At 38.9% G+C, this 20880-nt stretch overlaps 1 long non-coding RNA gene across 2 annotated transcripts in view; it reads left to right on the forward strand.

The window, feature by feature from the left end:
- Positions 1-20880, forward strand: part of LOC116645118 — a 48600-nt gene that overhangs the window by 11436 nt on the left and 16284 nt on the right. The window contains exon 1 of one of the 2 annotated variants that reach the window (XR_004301905.1): positions 4831-4927. The exons of the other annotated variant lie outside the window; for it this stretch is intronic. This is a non-coding gene — a long non-coding RNA (uncharacterized LOC116645118). Of the gene's footprint in view, positions 1-4830; positions 4928-20880 lie in introns of those variants that run through there. 2 annotated transcript variants of the gene reach the window in all.

Below are 20880 nucleotides of genomic sequence, written 5' to 3' on the forward strand. Positions count from 1 at the left end.
ACAGTCCCACCAATTGTATTTTTACACTTCTATTTTTTTTTATTATCAGTATTGTTTTATATGTCTCTCAAGCTGCTGCTGCTGCTGCTGCTTCTTCTTTTTCTTTTTTTTTTAGATAGAGAGCACAGGAGGGGCAGAGGGAAAAGGAGAGAGAATCCTAAGCAGGCTCCATACCCAGCAGAGAGCCCAACTGGGAGCTTGATCTCAGGACGCTGAGATCTTGACCTGGCAGAAATCAAGAGTTGGACATTTGAACTGACTCTACCACCCAGGCGCCTCTCAAGCTTCTTTAATAATTGCTGCCTTTATCTCTTATTTTCCTTGTATTACATTTGCTTAAAAAAAAAAAAAAAAAGTGGATCATTTGCCCTATGAGGTTTCCTACCATCTGGATTCTGTAGATTCCATTCCTATAGTGTCATTTAAATGCTTCTCTGTTTTCTGTTCATCCTGTGAATTGGTAAATTGGTATTAGGACTTAGAGAATTTCCAGATACAAGTTCAATTTTTTTTTAACAAAATTACTCAATAGATGATATTGTGTTCTTTCAGGAGGAGACCCAATATTTGTCTCTGTTTCTAACATAAGCTGCTGTTGACAATGAATTCCCAGATTAGTTAATTTATTAGAAGTTACAAATGGTAATAATTCTAACTCACCATTGTTTCTTCCTTGGTTAACTGGAGTACTTTTATGAGGAGAAAACTTATCTCGTGGTACAATCTGCATAGTAAAGACAGCATAAATGGTTCTTTTTTTATCTTCAATTTTTGATGATCCAGAGATTTCAAAAGATTGTTGAACATTAAAGATAGCTATCCTCAGTTCCTTAGAAGGTCTTGCTTGGTAAAACTAATTGAAATAATCCAAACACAGAAGGCTGTTCCTCCCAGAAGCAATCTCATTTTCTGCTATTTAATCTTTAATTATCACTAATATTCTAATCTTTACATCAGGACATAAAGTTGTGGCTATGAGAAGAAAAAGATGCTCTATTTTTCTATTTTTACCTTATATTGTATTTTTTTTTTACTTTTTTAGTCATTAAGTTTCATTTATTGATCTTTTAAAATTTGGAAACAGGCTATGATGGTAAGAGTAGGAAATGAATTTTTACGTATGTGTATATTACCTAGCCATCTGGAATTTCTGGTTTATTATATAGGAAATTATACAAGAATTTTAAGAAATTTTCCTTTGCGTACAACGTGAGTTTAGTAGGGTACAATATGGGGAGGGAAAAACCTGCTAAACGTGGTTCTTTCATACAGCCAGTGTTTATGTAGTCAGATTCAGTGTGGTTTTGTCTTCACCTACGGTTTGGAGTCTTTTGATCTGGACCTCTTTTCTTCTCAAGTTTTCATTAACAACCCAGCAATATCAGATGCTGAGAGGCCCCACAGTGCAGCTCATGCTCTTCTCTTAGTGTTGCCACAATATCTATGAACCTTCCATAGGAAATTCTGTTTTGCTAACTGTTTCTTCACCAGAAAATAAATTATAATGGGATAGTGCAGAGCTTGGCCGACTATAGCCCAGAGGCCCAAATCCAGCCCACCACCTTTTTTTTGGTGGCTTCCAAATTAAGAATGATTCTTGATTTTTTTAAATTATGTAAGGACATAATATCCTCAGTTTCATCTCTTGGCTTGCAAAGCATAAATATTTAGTATTTGGTCCTTGCAGAAAAAGTTCACCAATCCCTTGGCTACAGCAGTGACTGTCAAATTATTTTCAGTCACAGAACTTTAAAAAGAGAGAGAGAGAAAACCTTATTCCAAAACCCCCACTTAAAACAAACAAGTGTATATTTATTTAAATTAATTTTAAATTTTTAATAATTGCTTGCTAAGGGGCGCCTGGGTGGCTCAGTCGTTAAGCGTCTGCCTTCGGCTCAGGTCATGATCCCAGGGTCCTGGGATCGAGCCCCGCATCGGGCTCCCTGCTCCGCGGGAAGCCTGCTTCTCCCTCTCCCACTCCCCCCTACTTGTGTTCCCTCTCTCGCTGTGTCACTCTATGTCAAATAAATAAAATCTTAAAAAAAAAATAATAATTGCTTGCTAAAAAATTCCATCAGGAACAATGAGGCTGTTTTGACAAACATGATAGACTAAAGGAAGAAACAAGAATTTTGACATTGGAGATTGCAGATGACAATTAGTCTTAGAGAGGATTTAACCTACAATTTATTCCTGTGAAATTTTTTTAGATGATTTCAAAAATAAAGCCCTGTTTTGAGCAGATAAGTGGTTATTAATAGAAGCAATTTTTTTAACAGTTCACCTTGCAAACTCAGGACGCTCTGAAATGAAACTGATCCAAATTTTAAAAGAGAAGTAGGAAATTTTGATCTTACTTACAACATCCAAAAAAAAAAAAAAAGCTCTCATAATCAAAATATAGCAATCAGACAGAAGCACCAACAATTTGGAATGGGAGATAAAGCTGTCTATATATTTTAACACCTGCAGTGTTTTCTTGTCCTTGTACCACCGACAATCGTGCTGTGAAGAACAGACAGAGCAGATGAGTTTGCTGCTGCAATTTTATGTGAGTGGACATGAGCAAGTTTGAATTTCAAGGAGAGTGGAGAAGAACAACCACCTTCTTCCAGGGTTGCTTAACAAAATGTTGAGATATGTGCACAAATATGACAGTTGAAGCTCTATTCTGAAGTTCAAGCAGAAAGAAACCAGGTAATTTGCAATCACAGTGAGGTTAGAGAGTACAAAACTGAAGTTACATTTTTGAGAGATTAGATTAGAAAATAAGCTGAAAATTTGGTTGAGTAAAAATTACTCTCGATAATCCCTTATTTGCCTATAGAGTAGATTATACATGATCTTGAATATATACCCCTGTGTGAGTTATTTGATGCCACTTAAGTTTGAGGATGTTGAACTAGACTAAGAAAAAGAGTCTACTCAAATATGTGGACATTCTGCCTTTAAGATAAACTATGAAACTCTTGCAGTGACTAGAGGGTAGGTAGAGAATTCTAAAATGCCCCTTGCTTCCAGGGTTTAACTTCTATTGAAATACCTTAATAGCTTTGCTGGTTGTTTTGCGGATCAAGTGAGTTAAACAAGATGAATAATCATATATGTATATATGATTATGTATATATATACACACACACACATATATATTTAAGCAAGTGATCAATAAATGCATGGGTGGGTGTGTGTATAAAGGAAACTGCAATGACAATTTGAAATAAGAGATAAAGGTGTCTATATATATATTTCTTAACACATTCAGTGTTACAACATACACACGCACACACAAATGTATAAAGAAAATTTGATCATTTACTCTGGTCTTTCTGAGATAGCATTTGATCATTTATTCCACTGAACATCTAGCCTTCTATTCATTTATTCAACAATGATTTCCAAAGCCCCTTCTATGTAGTGATGTCCTAGGTATAATAAAGCAAACCAAATTCCCCTGCCCTTGTCTTGGAGAGCTTACACATTAGTTGGGGGTGGCAGGCAATAAAATAAAACATAACATTAAACTGCACTGTATGTAAGATGGTGAGAAAATGTATGAATACAGAAGTCAGGGAAGAGGATTAGGGACTTAGAGATAGGGAGGCAATTTTGAAACACAGTGGTCAGGAAGGGTCTCATTCAGAAGATGGCATGTGAGCAAATATTTATTTATTTATTTATTTTTAAAGATTTTATTTATTTATTTGAGAGAGGATGAGAGGAGAGAGAGAGCACATGAGAGGGGGGAGGGTCAGAGGGAGAAGCAGACTCCCTGCTGAGCAGGGAGCCCGATGCGGGACTCGATCCGGGGACTCCAGGATCATGACCTGAGCCGAAGGCAGTCGCTTAACCAACTGAGCCACCCAGGCGCCCGTGAGCAAATATTTAAAGGAGGTGAGGAAGAACAATGTAGTGATGACTATGGAAAGAAGATTGAAGGCAGATAGGAGCAAGGGTGATATGTCCTAAGAGCAGCAAGGAGACCGAGGTGTGAGCAAAGAGAATGTGGTTAGAGATGAGGTTATCAGGGTAAGGAATGCGTCCTGTAGCACCTCTTGGCCAATGTAAGGCTTCCACCTCAAGTGGGATGGGAAGCCATTGTAGATGTTGAATAGAGGAGGGCTGTAGTATTACCTAAGTTTAACATATTCCTCCAGGAGGGGGCTCATGGAGTCCCATCTTATGTGAAAGTTAGGATCTCAAATTAAGTTGTAATTTACACACACATTTGGTGTCCCTTCACAATGTAACCCTTTTACGTTTACTTTCTGCTTTTCATTACAGTGTTAAAAATAGCAAAAATAAAAAAAAAAAAAAAAATGAAAACAAAAACAAAAAACCACTATTTTTAAATGGAATACCAGGGCGCCTGGGTGGCTCAGTCGTTAAGCGTCTGCCTTCGGCTCAGGTCATGATCCCAGGATCCTGGGATCGAGTCCCACATCGGGCTCCCTGCTCAGCGGGAAGCCTGCTTCTCCCTCTCCCACTCCCCTGCTTGTGCTCCTGCTCTCGCTATCTCTCTCTGTCAAATAAATAAAATCTTTAAAAAATAAAAAAAAAATAAAAATAAATGGAATACCAATCAAATATTTCAAGAAACCTTCAAGCCCCCCCAGGGACCCCCAGAATACAGGTTGAAAACTTCTGAGTTAGATGAATTTAAAGACTCCCAATACCAAAATTCTCTATATCCCTCAGTTTTAGAAAAGACAGTAGACTTCACTTTCTAGCTGTAGGTATTTTTGCCTGACCTCTTTAACTATTCTCCAACAGCTTTTAAATATTTATTCTGCTTACCCCACTAATGGCATCTCTTCATCCCTTCATCCAGCTGCTGTTTATGGATCCTGCTGGCATCCATTTCAGGCATAATCGCCAACTCACAGTATCTGAGATGTGTTTGATTAGCTGTACTTCAAGATGGCTAGAGGTAATGAGACTTTCTTGTCACGTGACATATTATTTCAGAGGTGAAACCCTGATAAGCCTGTAATACAATTCAAGCTGTAGATCCTGATGATATACATATGACAGAACAGTATTTTTTTTTAAAGATTTTATTTATTTATTTGAGAGAGAGAGAATGAGAGCGAGCGAGCACATGAGAGGGGGGAGGGTCAGAGGGAGAAGCAGACTCCCCACTGAGCAGGGAGCCCGATGCGGGACTCGATCCAGGGACTCCAGGATCATGACCCGAGCCGAAGGCAGTTGCCCAACCAACTGAGCCACCCAGGCGCCCTGACAGAACAGTATTTTTAAGACAAGGGTTTGTGTTTATTGGCTATTTCTCCCTCTTCCTCCTATTTCAAGTTGGTAGTCAGGCCATTTGTATTTTTTTTGCTCCTGGACTTTTTACGGAGCTGGAAGTAGAATCATCTCAAGGACAATAGCCATTCCTATCTTTTATAGAAGTATTAGCTCATGGATGAGATCATTTTGGCTGTCCCAGCAGATGAGGAGAGAGGGGCGAAGAGAATTAGGCCACAGAGGCCAAATAGAAAGAGATGACATTTCCAGAACGTGTGAAGGGGACCAAGATTTGTGGGTCCCTTGACTCTCCCTAGGTGGCAACCTTCAGGGAGCCTGGACCCTAGACACAGTGGTTTCAGTCTCTACAAGGACGGAGGACACCCAACAGAAGAGAAACCGTAGCCACTGGACTGAAGGGACTGTGCTTAGTGGTATGATGTCTGAAATGGCATAAGACGCTGCAGACCCATTACTTCCGGGGGGTCAGAGATACTCGACGTTGCACACAAGCTTTAGATTTTAGACCACCATGCATAGGGGGCATAAACCAGCAATGTCTTAGATTTAATTTTTTTTAATTTATTTTTTTATTTTATTATGTTATGTTAATCACCATACATTACATCATTAGTTTTTGATGTAGTGTTCCATGATTCATTGTTTGCGTATAACACCCAGGGCTCCATTCAGTATGTGCCCTCTTTAATATCTACTCCAAATGGAGGCTTGGAGATGGACTTACGATAACTTAAAAAAATAAAGAAATATGATATGCATGTATATGAAATATATAAAGATTCATACCAAACGTAGTTCCCCCTTCCTTAGGCAATAATGACCTTTACAAATATTAAAAAATAAGTTCTCTTCCTTGATGACATTTCTGTTTTACACAGAATGTTAATCAAGTACGAGCTGTTGCTTCAGGTTCTTATAACTTCTGAACTTATTTCATTAAATATGGTTCTTAGCAATCACATTTATTCAACTAAAGAAAGTGACTAAAGCTGACATTCATCCAATAGAAATTTTCCACTCGGATTTTATACCCTCAGGAAATGCAAGTAAAAGGATGCACAGGACATTAGAATATCTTTAAAAGATTAATTACCCAACACCGAAGGACTAAGCAGACTAATGTCTAATTTCATCCATTTCAATATATTTAGTCTTTAAAAACTTGATACTTAGATTGATGCTATGACATTCAGGTCTAGGTTTTGAATTCTGTACATTATTCCTCTGATGGCAATGCAGTTGGATACATAATTATCTTTAAAAGATGTGATGGGATGCCTGGGTGGCTCAATTGGTTAGGTGTCTGACTCTTGATTTTGGCTCAGGTGCTGGTCTAGAAGTTATAAGATCAAGCCCCTTCTCCTTCTGCTCCCTGCTTGTGTGCACGCTCTCTTAAAAAAAAAAAAAAAAAGTGTGATGACTTAACACATTGTGAACTCGGGCAAGTTGTATTAGTCTTTGTTTTTGTTATCTGAAAAGTTTTATGTGATGCGTTTGTGTTTTGTCTATTTAGTAATTGTAATTCACAGAATCTAAGGCCAATGTGCATTAATGGACACTGGATTGATTTTTTGGGTCTGCCCAATATCCTTCTTCTGTCTCCATCTAACCGTTCTTCTACAGTAATCCTGTTCAGTCTTTATAGTTTCGATAGGGCTGACTGCTGTCCACAGCTGTCTTTGCAACCCTGCCCACAATTCAACTTGAAGCGTGTGACCCGAACAAGGCTAACCATAACCCTCCCTAGGATTATTGCTAGAGATAGCAGGAAAGATGCTCTCACTCCTCCATGATCTCTGACTGCAGGGCCCTTGTGTCACCATGGCTGCTGGTGGCCGTCCTTCTAGTCACACAGAGGCAGTCTGAGAGAGGAGAGAAGGAAGCCAAAGGGTGACAAGGGAGACCCTGCTGTTAGTTAAGTATCTGAATCCAGCATGTTTGGAAAACCACTCCTGGATTTTTCAGGTATGCGAGGCATTTTATGCCATTTTTCATAAGCTAGTTTCCAATAAGTTTCTGTCACTCATGACTAATAGAATTTTCACTAGAATATATTTTTAAGTGTGCTTCAAAGTCAGACCACATGCAATGAAACCTCAGCTCTTTGACTTGCCAGGTTTGTGACCTTGGACAAGTTACTTTCTTCTTTTTTTGTGCCTCAGCTTCCTCGTCTTTAAGTGGGGAGTATTAATTGAGATTGTGTGTGTTTGTATTATAGTACAATGTCTGGCCCATGATAAGTGCTCAATAAATGCAAGCTATTATTATCACATTAAATAGCATACACACTGAAAGCAAATTACCTGGGTGGGAAGAGATGCATTTAAAACAACCAAGTCATAGCATAGAAATTGGAAACAACACTGAAGCAAAGCAAAAGTAGAGAAAATATAACACGTTGAAATTAAAGGGCACTCAAAGAAAGGTGAGGAAATTCTCAGCAAAAATTGGAACATAAAAAAAAGTGAATACATAAATTCTTGGATTTGATGACACCAGCAGCACAAAATCCATGAATCAAAAGTTGCCAACCAGTGGCCCAGACGTTCTATTTATTTTATTTTTTAAATGGAATCTTTGATTCTGGCACTAAAACAAAAACTCTATGGATAGCACCAAACCAGCAGATATTCTAAATTGGCAGAATTTTTGTTAGCTATGTCAGTACTTTAGTTGTAAATTTTCCTTAATTTTTTTTTCTAAGAGTGGTGTTAACAGAGTTATATAAAACTTGAGTATTAAGTTTCCAGTTCCCTGCGAATTTTAGGCACATAGAGCAGACATTTCTACAGACATGTTGTAACAGATATTTAATGGAATGTGGTTCCAGTCTGAGGCTTTTAATTAGTGTATAAAGCAAATAAAATGATAACACTTGAAAATCAAATTATTCTGCATTAAAATAAGAAAATAAATTATATGGCAGCAATAATTAAAATGATAATTTGTATTAAAATGTCTCATTTTTAATATAGCTAGTCAATTCCTAGGCTTAAATAAAAATGTAAGAATGTAAGCTGGATGAAAAATAATACAATGTAAAAAAATAGAACAAATCCTTAAACTTTTTAACTATAACATATATTTTTTCATAGCTGTTAACTTATAAATGCAACCACTTGTTCTTTGAATGTGGATCTTTTATGAATAATAAGATAATTTTTGTTAGTTTTTCTCTAACATGAATCCAGTAAGAATGCTCTAGGATAGAAATATAGCAAAGTATCACAAAGGACTGAAAATTGTACAATTTTACATAAAATGAGTGAACTTATTTGACTATTAGAACTAATCACTTCTTACAATATAATATCAACACTGCCAAATAATTAAAAGAAGTATTGAAACAGTATAATCCCTACACTTATCTATTTGGAGTTCTGTCTCCAAAATGCCTGTGACTTAGATTATATATAATTATGTGCATACAGCTCCGATCACCAAGCTCTTTTAAATCAACAGATAATTATTGTGAAATTAAATTCACACATATACTACACAGATGTCCAAAGAATGCAAGCATCCATTATTATCTGTAGCTCTTCTAAACTACCCACAAGGAAAAACAGACACTGGAATTGGAGGGAAATTTTAACAATAGCTCATTATTTTTTGTTTTGCACAATGTCTTTCGATTTAAAAAAACTCTACTGCATTAAACTCCAACATTGAGATCCACAATTAAACCAACTGCAGGGATCTTTCTCCCTTTCACTTTCCTCTTGAAACTGAAGTTAGGGTATTGGTGAAACTTGGCCATCCTTAAGGCACGGGGCACATTTTCCCTAGTCTTGTGTGGTCCTCGTATCAGCGTTTGTCATGCAGAGCCAGTAAAAGTGCCCTAGCATTTTACACTCAGCTCCTCTCCACCAATACTGTTTCCCACCCCCCCACCCCTCCCCACCATGGTGGAGAGGGGTCAGTCTGTGTGTGGTCTACCAAGGTTTTGAATAGAAAACAAAGTGAAACCTATTCTCTTTCGTACTTTCTCGAGAACATGTCTAATATATACCCCCATGATTCCTGGAGCACTAGCCTGGAAAAGGGGAAGTGAGAACGTAGAACACAGGACACAGACCTTTACTTCCGTGATGGCTGTGGTCTTATTCCTCCAACTCAAGTCAATCAGGCATGGTCTCTCTGTCTCCTCTCTATATGACAAGGACTGCCCCACTTTACTCTGATTTTGTTTGATTCTTGGCTTATGATAATTCTATGATCTGATCGTCAAGGGTTGGCCCCAGATATGTTAATGAAATCCTCTTCTTAACAAAGCCTGTCTTTCAAGTTTATTTTTATGTTATTGACTCAGAAATCCCATGTTGACTCCATCTTCCTCTTGGCATCCTTCCTTTAACAACTAAAATCTGTCAAGAAAAAAAATAATACCTGTACAAGATGAAGGGAGAAGAGTCGCATTAAAGGAATTTTTAAAAGGATAAAAATACACTAATGTATTTAAAAATCTATCATTTACCTTTCAATGAGAACAAGCCAAGAGTTCCTTTATTCAGAAGTATCGAATTGCATTGTTATGATCAGTAACAGCATCAAATTAAATATGTTTAGATATCATGAAGGTTTATGGAATGGTATGGATGTTGATTGTAATACAAATTTAGCTGTATGAAAATGGAAGAGAGTGAATATATTTGGAGGATGTATGAGAGATGCTACAATGATCTGAGAATTTTGGAAATACAACTATCTCTTTATACTCTAGAAAATATTAGATAAAATATACTCTATTATAACCCATTTTTAAGACATTATTTTCAACATAAATAACTATTAGATTCAGAAATGTAATTTAACTTGGTAAGCAAATCCAAGGAAGATGCTCAAATGGCAAGGAATGTTGCCTACCAAAATGAAAGAGCCCACCAAACATGATGACTCTTTTGTAATTAGTGGGGGGAAAAAAAATGGAGCGACTTGCCTTTTTCCTTTAAGGGGTTTCTCCCCATGCACTATCTCCTCCTTCTTTTTAGGATTTTATAAAAATGTTGTATAAAAGTTGTCTTTAAGTAACACAATAGTCAGTTGAGCCCATGATTGAATTTGAAGACTAATTAACATAGCCCAGAAAGGGGACAGTGCAGCTGTCTTCCAGAGATGGATTCAGTGGGTATTAGAAATTTGCTTCCCATTTCGGGGAAACAGAAGTACATCTCCATCTGTATGAAGTATAGTTGCATTGCACTGGGTAGAAATAGGGAATTTCAAATTTATATCTCAAGTTTTAATATGGATACTGAGTAGTTTAGGTAGATTTGCTAGTTATTAAGCTATTCTCTCTCAGCTCCAAACCCATCCTTCCATATTCATTTTAAGATAGTATGGCTGGAAGTCTGCGTCTCACATTGCTGCCTTGCGCTGGCTCCCTATTGCCCAGTTGGTAGCTGGCACTAGAGAGGGACACTCAGAACTTTAGGAAGGAAAAGAAACTTGTTCCATCCTGTTTGCTTCCTGGTCTTATGAGCATCATTTTATCAGTGCCTTTTTTTTTTTTTTTAAGATTTTTTAAAATTTTTATTTGACACAGAGAGAGAGAGAAAGAGAGAGAGCACAAGCGGTGGGGGGTGGGGCGGGCAGCAGAGGGAGAGGGAGAAGCAGGCTCCCCGCTGAGCAGGGAGCCGGACATGGGGCTCGATCCCAGGACCCCAGGATCACGACCTGAGCCGAAGGCAGACGCTTAACCGACTGAGCCACCCAGGCGCCCCAATTTTATCAATGCTCTTAAAAACATTTCCAACAAAAGAAGCTGTGTGCCATTTTGCAGTAGTGTTTGCATCAAATTTATATAGAATCAGCCTCATCATACTGCCTTCAGAGACTCTCACAAAGCCAGTTTTGCTTTTTTCAGAGACTGTGGTTCCAAATGCAGGGGGCCCTCCAAGTTTCTAATTTTAATTAATTTTCCTAAGTCTAAGAGTGATACCTGCTTTCCTATGATACTATAATGTTCTCCTTTGCCTTTTCAGTTTACTAGATAAAAATTATTTACATTAAATTTCTCCTTTTAAAATATAAATCCTTTCTTTTAAAATACCAGATGGATACAAATAATACATTTTTATGATTTCCTATGTATGACTTTTCTTTTCCTTATTAAAATATTTGCTATATTTTTGGGGTGTGATGTTCTATATAATAATAATGACATGTTGCAGACATCTTCTAAAGACATTACATATAGTAATTCATTTAACTAAAAAAAGAGTAAGAAAGAAACCCCATAGGTGACACGTAGGTAGCATTGTAACTCTCATTTACAGGCAAGAAAATGGAGGCATATAAAAGAAATAACTCATCTAAGATCACAGAGCCATTAAGTGTTGGAGCTGGGATTCCAAATGTAAGACCGGGCAGAATATTGCTTTTAGCTGCCATAGGTGATAAATGTATATTGGGTTCAAAGTCCTATCAATCAGAGTTAGTGCAGAAAATAGAAACCCACCTAGATATTGCTAGCAGCAAAGGCTTGACTCCTAAGGGGGAGGTTTTTACAAACCCATTGGGTGAACTAGAAGGGCAAAGGCTGTAACTGAACTTTGTATTTGAATTTCACACCCTGACACTATAATCCAGAATTCAGAAACCATCGCTGCCATTCACAATTCTGGGGACTGCTGCTGTCACCGCATCCCTCTACTTGAGACAGCTATGCTGAGGCAGGTACTTTGCAATGGAGTACCAATTCTCTTCATGCGCTGCTTGCTCCAATTTCCTTATCTCCAGACTCACAACTCACATCAAATCCCTGTGTGCTCCAGGTTTAGTAGGCTGAGTAACAGGCTGAGTAACAAGATGCCGGACAGCCCACTTTTAAGACTTTATGTGAGCAAACATCAATTCTCGCATCAGGCAGCACCAAACCAAAAACGGTCAGGATTTGAGGATGGGGAAGGGCTTTTCCACAGCAGCTGCAGAAGCAAAGCAAGGAAAATACTTGGTTGGCTATAGTTTAAGTGGTTGCCGTATGTGGGAAAACTTACTTGGCTGTTTGTGATTGGGTGTTCTTAAATGTGTTTTCTGGGATGGGAGAGCATTTATAGGAACTGACTCTGGCTTAGGTTTCAGTTTGTTTATATAGGCTACTGAGGCATTAGAACCACCTCAATCAAATGGCCTCTTTGTTCAATTACTTTAACAATCCTAATCCTTGGGACCTTTGAAGAGGTTATTTTACAGAAGGGAATTTGCAGATGTGATTAAATTAAGGTTCTTGAGATGTGGGAATTATCCTGAATTATCTGAGTGAGCTCAATGTGATCACAAGGAGCCTCATCAGAGGGAGGCAGGAAGGTCAGATTCAGAAAGAGAGATTCAAAGATGCTACACCGCTGGTTTTAAAAGTGGAGGGTGGGTCTCCAAGTCAAGGAATGCAGGCAGTCTCTAAAAGCTGGTAAGGGCAACTGATTCTTCCCTAGAGCCTCCAGAAGGAGCTCAGCCTTCCTTGCTGACCATTAAGGGCTACTGATATCCAGAACTCTAAGAGAATTAATGTGCGTTTTAAGCACTAAGTCTGTGGTCATTTTGTTATAGCAGCCATGGAAAATTAGCAGATCAGGGAACAAACACAAAGTCTGACCCAGGAGAAGACCGTTTATACTGGAAAAGAATTGCATGATTTTGCTAAATTATATAAAGGAATCAAGGGAATGTGTGTGAAATGGCCCAACTAATGCCTTGTCCCCTCTTCTCTGATTCAGCACTTTTATTTTATTTTTTTTTTAAAGATTTTATTTATTTATTTATTTGAGAGAGAGAGATTGAGAGAGAGCACATGAGAGGGGGGAGGGTCAGAGGGAGAAGCAGACTCCCTGCCGAGCAGGGAGCCCGATAAGGGACTCGATCCAGGGACTCCAGGATCATGACCTGAGCCGAAGGCAGTCGCTTAACCAACTGAGCCACCCAGGCGCCCTCTGATTCAGCACTTTTAAAAAATCCATCCCCACATGCCTGCTTCAGAGAAGGTCATCACTGGGTCTTTAAGTTAGGCAGAGCCAGCTCATGGGAGGTTGCAAGAGAGGTGGCCTCTGCTGGCAAAAGGGAGCTCTGTGAGATTTGTGGATTCAGAACTCTTGGATTCATTCTACTCCAGTCTAACCCCAGCATTCCAATCCTCAGGGACCACTGCTTCACAGTCAACTCCCACACCCCCACATACTTCCACGAGTCCTGGACAACCTGGGTAAATCTGTGATGGCAGGATCAGACATGTGACTATAGGATCCAACTCTGATTTCTGGCTTACTCTGCTACATTCTCACTTGCCACCTGCCCTTTACCTCCACTCTTCCTTAAGCGTGCTGCGCTTTCCCCACATCACCACACTGCTCCTCAGATGCCTCCCCCCCTCTTGTCCCTCATGTCTACTCCATTCTCTGTTTAAGAAAATTTCACCCATCTTTCAAGATCCAGATCATGTTTAATTTACTTTTTGAGTTCCTTTCTCATTTTTCACTGTAGAGCTATCTATACCTCTGAGCACTCATTATACCTAGTGTCCATTAAGTGACTTTAGTATTTGATTATATAAGATCTTATTGTTACTCACTATTCCATTTTAAGGTAACTTAATTCTGCAGTTGTGCCAACAAGTGCTTTATGAAGGGTAGAAAGTCAATAACTCAAGGTTGAATGACTAAAAGTAATGTAATAGATAGAGGTAGGTAGTTTCTGTCATTTCCAAAATGAAAGAAATATATATATATATATATTTAAATGGAGGACAACCTCCTTCATTTTTTTAAAAGATTTATTTATTTATTTGAGAATGAGAGTGAGCGAGAGAGAGAGAGAAAGAGAGAGTGAGCAAAAGCAGGGAAGGAGTAGAGGGAGAGGGAGAAGCAGACTCCCTGCTGAGCAGGGAGCCTGATGCGAGCTTGATCCCAGGACTCCAGGATCATTACCTGAGCCAAAGGCAGACATTTGACCAACCGAGCCACCCAGGCGCCCTGAAAGAAATATTTTTAAGGTGTTTCTAAATTTCAAAAATCAGATTGGCTGAGGTTGCAAGCTTGGCTTCCTAAAGTATTTTGATTTTCCTCATAGATTACTCTGCTTCACACGAAGCTTTAAACAGCCCATGGAAACAATCCATTAACAAAAAGCATCAGGGAGCAATTAAGAAATTGTTGAAAGTTTTCTAGGTATGATGGAAGGTAAGATTTAAATAAAAATCACTAACAAATAATTTTGTAAATTCTCATTATGTTTGCCTGGTCTTTTGAAAGTCTTTTCTTAGCCATGCTAACCATTTTCTCTACCTTTAGGACAACACAGATAATCCCTCTACTTCTCTTCCCCCACATTTCATTTTGCAGAGAAACTTCCTCCTTCATCTAGGAACTAACCTGAAATGCTTTTGTCCCCCTTAATAAGCTCATCAAAACAGCTTACTCAATAAAGCTGTTTTCCCTACACTTGAATTGTTGTGCCATTTGCTAAAAACAAAAAATAAAAACATATTTAAAGTGTTACATCAGTAGAGATGGCTTTGTCTAGGTTTATATGCATAGGTGATTATAGCTAATATATTGGCTGATGTCTCCTAGTTATACAATTTTATTGCACTGAAATAGTGACCTCTTATATCAACCATAATAGCCTTTTGAGACATTAATTTTTCTCTTCCTTTATGATTTCTTAATTCTCTTTCATATTCCTAACAATCTTTTTTTCCCCGCCCCATAGCAATCTTTTTTTAATCAACTCTTTCCCTGATTCTCTCCCTTCTGTGGCAAAGTGAATCTATTTCCATTAATTTTTCTTGATTTCTAATTACATTGTGGTTTTGCACACAGCGCTAGATACCTTAAGCCTTTGCATCAAAAAAAAAAAAAAAAAACAGGAACTTGTTCAATTCAGAGTAGTTATTTCTGTAATTCATGGGGTGCATCTTCCTTCATGTCCTGACTCTTCATATTTCCTCCACTTCATTAACTTTGTAAGCCACATCAACTCTGGTTCCTGTTAGCTTCTATTTTCTCTTTCAATTAATGACAAGGAACAGTGGGTGGTGAAATTCTGGGTAAACATACACACAGTATGCACCATGCTCTCTGTTCACAACTAGCCTCCAATACAGTAATGCAAAGGAGAAATTGAGAACTAAGTGGATCATGCCCATACAGAAAGCAAAAAAGGCACTGAAAGACGGCAGATTCATGGCTGACAGACACTGCATGTTTTACTCCAAAGAAAAGGAAAAGCAAGTGGCTAGGAGAATAAAAGTAATACATGTGAGAAGTCATAAGGATTAATATCTTTTCCTTGAATGATTCTTACAACAAGAGTTATTTTAAAATAAACCCTAAACATTTGTGCTGTTTTTGTATTAAGCAAAGTATTGAGTGTGAGTTATATGATTTTCAAATTTCATCTGTGACATACTGCCTCTAGAAACTTTTGGTAAATTTAGGTATCTATGGCATTTCACAAAGAAAATATAAATAAATCCCAATGATCTCTTGTATTCTCAATCACTCAATCAATCCTTTCCTTTGGATTTTAGCATAGAGATCACAATAGCCACGTTTGTGATGGTTTTGTCTTCCTCATAAAATGCAGCTTCAATGACAGATGAAATATCAAGTCTAATTCATAGGTGTCCTGGATAACAGGAAAAGTTGGCACAGCAAGACCAGGAAAATGGGGAATTCCTGAAAAAATATAAAGCAGTTAGGAACAAGTTGGTCTCAAAATCTAGAGATTAGAAAACTCTGAAATTCCAAAAAGGTGATATAAAAAAGCCACAAATCCAAAAATTCAGGTGTTTTTTTTTTTTTTTTTAGCCGAACCTATCAATAACCACAAGATGGGAGAGTGCAACAGGGATTGAATGAAAATGCAAATAATAAAAGCAGAAGAATTGAGCCTGTCTGAGTCACTGACTCTTGTGTTTGTCTTGGGCCATTGTCACCTACGAATGAATAGTTTTCACCCAGCAACAGTCACGTGACACATGTCCCTTCTGTTCATTCCCATACCTGTACGATCAGGGGAGGCTGGGTTTCAAATCAGCACTCTCTTTGATGCCTGGGGAATAAATTATCTGGAGCGATATTATTTAAATGTGTTACATCAATTGAGAAATACAGAATGAATGTTAGTATTTAGAAATAGGAAATTAGCCTTTAGAAAGTAGAACTCTGTATGAGTAATATCAACTTGCCAGTAGAAGACAATAAAGGGGGGGGGGAGACCTGATTAATCCAGCAAAAGTGAAGAAAAGGAAAAAGAGGAAACATATTATAACAAATACAGTTTTTAAATAGAATAAAGCAAAATGTTATTCCCCCCCAAATCTGCCTTTGCATTGCCATCCATAATTTATCCATCCACATATTGGTCTGCACTCTCCTTATGTGGGGATGAAGTTCTTAAGACACCTCAGGACACCAAGTCCAAAAGTCAATCCATTTGAGTCCCACAAGCTAGTTCTTAGGGTAATGCTTATCAGAACGAGAACAGAAGGCTGAGTTGGGGTAATAAAAATTAAATTTACCCTGCACCACAGTGAGTAGCTGTAACTAGAGTATTACCCAATACAAATTTCAAGTCTTATTTGCCTTATTTCCTCCCAATGGCACCCACCGGTGATTTATCTCCTTCTCTTCCTTGCCCTTCCTTTTTAGTAATGCTCCCCAGGCTGATTAGCTTCACTTTTATGTTTTGCTGTGTTTATTATACAGGAAATGACTTAATTACTATCTTCTTCAGTTTGGGGATGCTGGAGCAAAATGTCACCAAGCTTTCTATATCATTAAGTTTTACCTATTTGTTCTAGCAGAAAAGGGCAGTTGAATTAAAGTCAGTCTCAGGCAACTTGAATCTGGAAAGGCACAGTACATCTCCCAAAGACATTCTTTATGGGTGCATCTTAGTAGGGAAGCAGTATTGAAATTTGAAATTCAGCAGAGATAAGCCCGGAACAGAACTAATGAGGATTTTGCTCCCCACTCATGGTGGACCCAGACCTTGGGGTCCACAAGAGTACCCTAGTCTCTGAACCTAACCTGATGGACACAAGGCATAGCAGAGGAGTAGGGTTCCTTCTGGTGGGCCATGGTTTCATCAGTGAGCAGAACAGGCAAACAATATGAATGTGTTACTCCAGCTTTACCAGAGTCCATGGGAGAAGCAATAGGTGGGAGTGAGTAGAAGCTTTCTAGGCGTGCAGACATATAGACTCAGGCTGCCTCTTTAACACAGGAAAGGGTGGAAAAAAACATACTGAAACGTGTATCCATCCCTGTAAACCCAAACTGTTGTTCCCTCCAGGCTGAAAGAGGTCTGATTTATTTAACTTGCCACCAAGAGGCTGTTGGGTTTCTTGAAAAATGGTACCAAATTGGGAGTTGAACGTTGATTTTTTTCTTTTGATTGGTTGAAATCAGCACTGGTAGTAACTGTATAATACCCGGGCAGCCTTTGGCATACGTGTGCAAACCGTTATCCTTGATGTTCTGAGTACTCCATTTCAAGGTCAATTTTTCAAGCACTGTGCTGCCATGGATGTAGTCAGAGGTCAAGGATATAGGCACATGCATATACTTACCTCAGACCACTTCCCTTCCACAGCTACTTGATGACTGGGTATACCATTCAAAGCTCTGCCCATAGGAGAGTTTTGTGTCACTGATGTCTTTCAGGGCAACCTTGAGTGGGATTATAGCAGCAACACACTTTTGAATTTTACCTACATGACAGCCAGAACCCATCATATTTTGTCAGCTGGTCACAGCGAACTTCCCCACTGGGCCATCGTGCGATCTGTGGGATTGGCATTAGTGCAATAGAGAAAGATGTCTGGAAGGGAAATTTGGATAATCTTTAACTTTCTTATCCCCTCCAGGCTCCCTTTGGCCTGAACTTGAATGTATCCTTTCCATCTTATGCTAAACTTCAATCTTATTACTTGGTGGGTCTGACAAAACCCAGATATGGATGGGCATCTCCATCCTACAGTCACCTGATGCTCTAAAGTCAGATGCCGAGCTTCTGTTATGGTGTAGTACCACAATAGGAGCTACTTTTCAAAAGATGAATAGTTCTCTGTAGTGGATGATGTCGTCTTGCTCCAGAATAGTAGGGTGTCTGCACAATGGCTCTTCTTTTGGTACTTGCAGAATATGTACATGGCATGCTTATCAAGAAATCTGTAGCACATAGAATCTGCCATGACATATGACCCAAATAGCAGCAGGGCTGGTAAGGAGCCCCATTCAAAACTAACAGCTTTCCATGTTACCCAATAAATGGTTTTACATCATCTACCACAATTCATCTCTCTTCTGCAGGTACCAGACAGGCAGGTTAAATGGGGATATAATGGTCATTTTTATCCTTTCATGTTTTTGAGGTTAGCACCGATCCCTGTAATTCCACATAGAATGACGTATTGCTTCTGATTTATGATCTTGGCCAGAGTCAGCAAATTCAAGAGTTTCTACTTGGCCTTTTCTCCCCTTCTGGCTGTTACTCCACAGGCCAGGGAAATAGCAGGAGGGTACAGTCAGCTACCAAGTATATCCATACCAATTGAGCACGCAGAGACGAGGAAAATGATATCCTGGTCCCACTGTGAGACAAACTTTGAGCCAAGACACTACCACTGGCCCCCTGCATTCTTGCAGGGGAGCCATGATGATGTTTTTGTACCCTGTATTAGAGTCCTCTCCGTCCCTGTATTCAACTACCCCTAAAAGATTTGAGTATTATTCTCCTTTCCCCTTTGAATACATGTTACCTAGGAAATGGTCATAGCTTCCCAAGAAGGAGGACTAAGAGAATCTCAATATAAACACCAACAGAATGGGAGAAGATATTTGCAAATGACATATCAGATAAAGGGCTAATATCCAAAATCTATAAAGAACTTATCAAACTCAATACCCAAAGAATAAATAACCCAATCAAGAAATGGGCAGAAGACATGAACAGACATTTCTGCAAAGAAGACATCCAAATGGCCAACAGACACATGAAACAGTGCTCAACATCACTCAGCATCAAGGAAATCCAAATCAAAACTTCAATGAGATATCACCTCACACCAGTCAGAATGGCTACAATTAACAAGTCAGGAAACAACAGATGTTGGCGAGGATGCAGAGAAAGGGGAACCCTCCTACAATGTTGGTGGGAATGCAAGCTGGTGCAGCCAGTCTGGAAAACAGTATGGAGGTTCCTCAAAAAGTTGAAAATAGAGCTACCATACGACCCAGCAATTGCACTACTGGGTATTTACCAAGAAGATACAAATGTAGTGATCCGAAGGGGCACATGCACCCCAATGTTTATAGCAGCAATGTCCACAAGAGCCAAACTATGGAAAGGGCCTAGATGTCCATCAACAGATGAATGGATAAAGAAGATGTGGTACACACACACACACACACACACACACAGGAATATTATGCACCCTTCAAAAAAAATGAAATCTTGCCATTTGCAATGACATGGATGGAACTAGAGGGTATTATGCTAGCAAAATAAGTCAATCAGAGAAAGACAGTTATCATATGATCTCACTGATATGAGGAATTTGAGAAACAAGACAGAGAATCATAGGGGAAGGGAGGGAAAAATGAAACATGATGAAACCAGAGAGGGAGACAAACCATAAGAGACTCTTAATCTCAGGAAACAAATTGAGGGTTGCTGGAGTGGAGTGGAGGGGGGTGGCAAGGATGGGGTGGCTGGGTGATAGACATTGGGGAGGGTAAGTGCTATGGTGAGTGCTGTGAATTGTGTAAGACTGTTGAATCACAGACCTGTACCCCTGAAACAAATAATATATTATATGTTAATAAAAAAATAATAAATAAAACACTGCACAGATATTTAAGAATCTTTCCTCAAGATAACTTAATTTTTTCCTTAAATCCATGAGCTCCAGATCTGAGAATAGGCTCGGGTCTGGAAACTGGCAAGGGATCATGACTTTGATATAGCTGACATAAATAAGCCTTCTGTTCTTATACTCTTGATAATTTTTTATTATAGATCTTAACCAATACTCTTGCTGGCTGCCCATCTATCTTGCCCCTAGGATCACCATGTTCTATAAGCCATTACCATGGACTGATGCCTATGGGCCAGGGATCCCTGGTTGCCTCTGACAGTGCTGCCCACTACAGTAATTGCATTGATCTTGATTCTGATAATTAAGTGCCACCACCCGGCCTTTGCTAGTCTAGAATCTCATTATCTTCAGGGAACCCAGATCTGTACTGTTACGTTACCTATACTTTCAGCCCTGCCTAAAGAGTACCACCACCTGAGCTTCTCTACAATGCTGGTCCTCCTTCATGAGCAGATTCCTAAGGTTCAAGTGAATGGAAGTTTTCTTTGAGACCTTTAGGGCAACATAGTCAACACCTTCTCCAGTGTTACAGAATAAATCTATTCTGACATGACTAGTTTTCTGAGCCTTTCCTCAGTATTTATCCATGCATTTCCAGCTTTTCCAGCTATCCGTTTTTTCCAGCTTCAAGGAGCTATATTAGTAGTCTATTAGGAATAGCTGTAGGGGTAATTGCTAAGACATTCAACCCTAAATCATAGGTATCCTCATCCACTACCCAGCATGCTCTTTTGATC

This window comes from Phoca vitulina, unplaced genomic scaffold (assembly GCF_004348235.1).
Source record: "Phoca vitulina isolate PV1807 unplaced genomic scaffold, GSC_HSeal_1.0 scaffold32, whole genome shotgun sequence".
Lineage (NCBI taxonomy): Eukaryota > Metazoa > Chordata > Mammalia > Carnivora > Phocidae > Phoca > Phoca vitulina.